The sequence below is a fragment of the Taeniopygia guttata genome, chromosome Z (genome assembly GCF_048771995.1).
Source record: "Taeniopygia guttata chromosome Z, bTaeGut7.mat, whole genome shotgun sequence".
Taxonomy (NCBI): domain Eukaryota; kingdom Metazoa; phylum Chordata; class Aves; order Passeriformes; family Estrildidae; genus Taeniopygia; species Taeniopygia guttata.
In genome coordinates this window covers 50,980,461-50,986,460 of record NC_133063.1, presented here as the reverse complement: position 1 = coordinate 50,986,460, position 6,000 = coordinate 50,980,461, and the positions used below count along the sequence as shown (strand labels likewise).

The 6,000-nt window shown below is 37.9% G+C and overlaps 1 long non-coding RNA gene across 2 annotated transcripts in view; it reads right to left on the bottom strand.

Moving 5' to 3' along the window:
* Window positions 1-2,719: 2,719 nt before the first annotated feature.
* Window positions 2,720-6,000, bottom strand: part of LOC140681872 (uncharacterized) — a 47,226-nt gene continuing 43,945 nt past the window's right edge. For both annotated transcript variants that reach the window (XR_012053067.1, XR_012053068.1), the window contains one exon: window positions 2,720-3,659. This is a non-coding gene — a long non-coding RNA (uncharacterized lncRNA). The remainder of the gene's footprint in view (window positions 3,660-6,000) is intronic.

Genomic DNA, 6,000 nt, shown 5'->3' with positions numbered 1-6,000 from the left:
CAAAAATTACTATTTAATTATTTTTCACTCAGTCTTGCCCTGTTTTATTTTTTCTGCTCCTCTGTTAGAATAGAAAGTAGGATACTGTTTTTGCCATCTATGACAAAATGCTCACATGTGTTCCAAGTACTCTTTGGATATTTCACGTCTTACTGTATTTTTCTGACAAATTATTTTCGGATATCTTATATTACATTTATCACCTGTATGACAGTGCAGAAGTACAAGAGACAACATCTGTTATATTTGGCAGCCATGATATACAGGGGAAATATGAGTAAATTTCTTATGAACAATGTCCTAAATTCAGGCAAATTCAGCTGGAAGTACCAAAATTCTTCAAGTAAATATTGCAGACTAAGTCTGGACAGAGTAATAAAAATTCCAAAATGAGACAGAGCTTGAGCTGAAATACGCCGCTTTTCATGGTCTGTACTTTTCAGGATAAAGTTCCTGATCCCCTGGAATAAAGGACATAGAAAGAAGGAAACTAGGCACTGACGACGTACAAGCACAGTGAGTACTTATGGGGAAGTCCTGAGCAAATAATTGAATAATAAATGTGTCTGGTGTCACGTGCCTTCTATTGAATACTAGTATATCAGATAGCTAAAATTAGAAAAGAAAGTAGTTTTGCAATGCCTCTTTAGTAGGTCATGCATTTGTTTCATTTGTTGACTGACACTGTAGCCCAGTTAGTGGTGTGTGACAGCTGCTGGTTTCTGGTCTTGCAGTTAATTGTGTTATGGCATCACCACAGGTTTCAGTTCATGTAACCTCTCCACCTCACATGGCTTGCTTTTAATGTTTTAAACTCCCTGAAAACTAGGAATGGAGATGAATTAATAATTTTATTAACAGTAAATATGATGTAAAAAAGAGGCATAAATTGGAGGCAGGTATAGGACTAGGAAATAATACTCTTCCAAAATTTGTATTAATATTTGTAAAAAATTTTAGATTCATCAAAATATTTCCTTTGATCTTTCCACATCTAATGTGAAACTATTGAGCAGTAATTACAGCCACGTGACTTTGTGAGGCATTTACTGTGAAGTACAAATTTGAGTAAATTTTATACATATGCCCATCCCCCAAGCTGGCCAAATATTTATGACTTTGAATAAATTATGTATGGAACAATTTCAGAATCTACCTAAAGAGGGAGGGAGATTCTGAAGAGAATGGTCTAACCTTTCATATTCAAGATCCAGAAAGCAAAGTTTCCTGTGGTAGTCTATTATTTCACAGATAGTTCTTCTGCAGTATGTTTTAATATTCCTTGTTATAAGTTTGTAGTGGTTCATTCTATGTACCCCATTTGGTTTCCCTAATGGTTCAGTCCTGAGTTGTTTATCACAGTTTTCCCTGCCAAAATGTATGTCAGCCCACTTGTCTGTCTCCCTGTATACCTCCCTTGTTCCCTTGTCTTATCCCTGTCTGTCAAAGATAGCACATCTTTTGGTTCTGGAGTGTTCCCTGTCTCTCATCCTTTCCTGGAAGAAGAATTGGGTTGTAAGGTTTGCTCCCTCCCCATGTTGGTTTCTACTGGGGAGCCCTTACCCTGCACCCCTCCCCTAATGCTCCCCTATTGCTCACAGGTTGTGTCCTCCCCGTGTTCCCTGTGTCCTTTAAAAGTAGTCCCTTCCTGTTCAGATTTGTCACTTGCTCTCCCCCGCTTGGAGATTAAATCTTTGGAGACTCAGACAAGTGTCCTTCTCTTATTTCTCTGCCTCGGTTTCCTCGTGCTCTATGCCCTGCTGCGCTCCCCATGCCGCAGCGATCACCGCCACCCGCACCAGTCTGGGCAGAGACTCGGGGGTGGCCAGTCAGGTGTTTCCCTCCGGCCACAAGCAGAACAGTGAGCCAGTGAACCTCCATCCCATGGCCACTGAGAGCCAGACACACTTTCCACTATTCTATTTATCCCTGATTCACCTGGGCAAGAAGATATATATGCTCAGAACACTATTTTTATGTCCAAATTTCAGAAAAGACTGATTCACTTTTAGCAAGTGTTTCTAGCTACATTCCTAGTTTAACAGCATGTATTTGTATTTATTTATTTACTTTTGCTTTAATATAGCAGAGGGATACTTTTGTTTCTAAAGATTATTTGATCTAGAATACCTAAGTATTACAAGTTTGTTTCTTACCAGGTAAAGTATGAAAAAGTAGCCATCTGACATTGCTTTTAAATTAAATTACATAAAGCACATATAAGCCACTGGAAAAGTATTTCCTGTTCTCTTCTCACATACATTTAAATGCTTATGCACAGTCATCTGCTCAAATGGAACCTGACAGCAATGTCAGCAGCAGTTTTCCAAAGCCAGCGCAGAAAGACAACATTTTTAAGGGAAGTACATATGAAGGAAAAACAAGTTAATTTAAAGGGGATTTTCAGAAATCCCTCATAAGAATCAGTAACACAGTGTTCATATGTAGATGCTAAGAGAACGTTCCGTATTACATCTGAAGCTACTTCAATCTTTAATGATTTCTACCCATGTTTACTGTTCTCATGAGCTAAGAACTCTAAGTTCAATTGAAGATAGGAACCTGAGAAAAATCTTCATTCAGTGTTGCTTTTTTTTGTTATGTTGTTTTGCAATATTTGTTTTTTCCTGGAAAACAGGATTAACAAAATTGTAAGAACTTGAAGGACTTGACCATGCAATGTGATACAGAAAAAGAAAAAGCCTCAACCATCATAAAATCCCAGAAGACAAATAATCTTTTATTTCCTTACTTTTTTTTTCTTTTTAAGGGAAGATGAAATCATGTTAATGAGTTTTGAATGCTTTGATGAGGCATCTCTCATGACTGAAAGGAAAGATCAGTAAGAAAAAGTCCCTATTTAAGTTCTTGCCTTTTTTTCTTTAGATCTGTTGAGGCCCTGAAATAATACTGTGTTTTACAGTCCTAATTTCTAATGAAATCATGTGGTTATGGAGCAACTCCAGCTTCCAGATGTCTCTAATCAGTCTGTCCACACAAAGCAAAGTCATCTTCAAAGTGAGCTAAGGCTATTTCAGTGCCTTGTCCAGATTAATATTGAATATTGTCAAGGATGGAGATTGCACAGTGTCCTGGACAACCTGTTGATGCCATCTTCTCTGTTAAAGCGGTTTTGGTTTTCATTGCTGCAAAGTGCAGTTATTGCCCTTTGTCTGCATCTGAGAGAAGAATCAGTGTCACTCATCACTTTAACCACCTGTTGGTCTGAAGACAACAGTGAAGCTCCTCCCTGGGAGAAGTTAGCTCAGCTACCCCGGTCTCTGCTGGTCTGGCATGTCCTCACTACAGTGGAACTCACTTGGCCCACCAGAGTCTGTCTTTGTTTCTTCTGCACTGGGGTCCAGAAACAGGCAGTGCTCTGTGCAGGCTGCAAAGGTGAGGTGATGGGAATATCTTGTCTACCTGTTTACTAGATGTGGGCTCACTAATATGGTCTGCATGTAGGATCAGGTTCTTTAAGGTTTAAAAATTTTCATTTGTATGTGGAACCAATATGTTTGCAGAGTTGTTTTCTCCAACAGTTCTAAGCAACATCTAACATTCTTCATTTGATTTTAGCTTAAGCTTTACAGCTTCATTTCTGTCCTTATTTGCTTCCCTTGGAGGACTTTGATGGAGAATATTCAGGTAGTTTAAACCTACATGAGATAAAACAAATGTTGGTTTTAGTACAGATGCGTTAATACAGACAATACAAAATTTAGTGCAGATGCATTAATATAGAGAATACAAAAATCAAACCACACTGAAACTTCAGTTTCACTCTTTACCTAAAACATGAGTCATTCACCCTTGAAAACTGAAAGATACTCAAAGTTTTTTATTGAATTGCTACATCTCCTCCACCACCTATCATTATGGCAATAGGCTACTCATTGTCTAGCTTAAAGTAGGTTCAATGATAAAAACTATAGAGTATGGACGGGAAAACTGGGCATGTATGCCAGAGAAGGAATTTAAAAGTGTCTGGACAAGTCAAGATCACATGCCCCTCTAGATGTCCTCTGAATGATGCAAAAGTTTTACACTGGAAATACAAAAATAAGGCTTATTGAGATAACCATAATAATTTTGATTAAATTATTAATGTTATACCATAACCATTCATTGAGTTCAACCAAAATTTATTCTTTCATGTAGTTACTTTTTAACCTGCACATCTTTTTAGGTCTTCATTTACTAGCAAAAGAGCCAAAACGGTGGCAGAAAGATGTTTTCATCTATTTCTGACTTAGCCAAAGCAGGAAACACTGAAAATGTAGGTTCAAGTATCTCATGTAATTTCCACTTTGGCTACCAAAGAGCTGAGTTGATTATACAATCAACAATCTGAATCACTAGAGTGTGATTATCATTCATTGTTAGTAACAAGTTGCACTCTTGTTAAACAATTATTGACTCACTTAGCTGACACAGCTAGAGACTTTAAATAGTTCTTGTTCTACCAGTTGCACCTCTATGGTTATGAAATAGTTTGTGACTTGCTCTGCTTGACTGTTTATTTTTCATTGCTTGATCTGGGTCATTTTTTACTGGATGCAAGCTGGTACTGTTTACTCATTTTATCCGAATGACTGAAAGTTTGAGATTTCTGAATGGGAATTTCACTTACATTAAATGTTATGAAATCCATAGTGGGCTGTTCTAAAGCTGATGAAAATTCTTGAATATATTAACATTTTAATTGTGAGCCCATAAATCACAGACAATTAAAGTCTGTGATTAGAAACCTTCCAGTTCTCATATTCCAGTCTTTGGACACACCACCAGCACCAGAATTTATCTCTGTTTATCTGAATTGCAAAGCCCATTCTACATCTTAATGGAAATAATTTGTGCTTCCATTTTAGCTACTTGGAAAAATGGATTGGCGCTCTTCACTCTGCATGAGTGAGCCAGCACCAGCTAAGAAGTTCTGTGTGTTGTCTGGATGGTGTGCTTTGATGTTTGCCAAATGCTTTAACCTGGTCAGGTTAGGGTAAAAGCAGGTAAAAGCATTTTATTTACAAAACCCAAACACAGCCAACATGGTTACAGAAGTAACAATGATTACTAGAAATAAAAGTAAACCATGCATATATTTTATTTTCTGGGGCTTTCCTTGAAGCTGGTTGCTGCTAGCAAGCTTCAGTCAGTTTAGTCAGTCTTCTTGGGTTAATCAAGGATTCATTTAAACTTACATCTTTTGTTCTTCCGGCCCTTTTTCTTCTCAAGTGAAAACATAAGTCTTTTCTTACATGGGAGACGGGTTTGACGTACTTATGCTGGGATTCTTAACCACTCCTGTGCTTAACTAAACAGCTAATAAATTATCCACCTCTATAATCCATCAGTTTTTCATTGTGGCCAGTGGATATTAATAAACTTTTCACAATATTTCACATGTAGCTCTTTATGAAGAATACATAACTTAACAACAATTGCATGAAAACCAAAATGCATTTAATGCCTGTGGCTCATTGCAGGCCCTTATTTGTGATATGAACAGATTGGATCAATAATATTAGGAAGGTAATTCAGGGTGTCTTATCTTCTAAGATCTTTTCTGTGCTTACTTGCATGCTGGCCTGATTCCACCATGGTTTTCAATTCTGTCATTGTTACATACTAGGCAGTTCCTTCTTGGGATTAGCCTTCTCGGAGGAAAAACCTGCCACCCATGGTGCCTCAAGCAATTCAGGAACCTGATAGAGGTTCCCACACGGCTCAGAGAGCAAGGCCTTGCCCAAGGAAGTTGGTGTTTAGTGAACATGTGGCCATGGTATCTAGAGGCAGGCAGTAACTGATCAATTTGGAGTGCACCAGGCTACCATAACCAGTGGTATCGAAACTTCAGGGGGGCATTCAGTATCACAGCTCATCCAGGACTGTTGACTCTAAAGTTCAAGCAGAGTAAGTCTAGTAGATTTTGAGTCTATGTTCTCCCAAATTCATGATGAAAGGAGTATAAATAATAAAGTACATAGCCCTTGTTCTTTA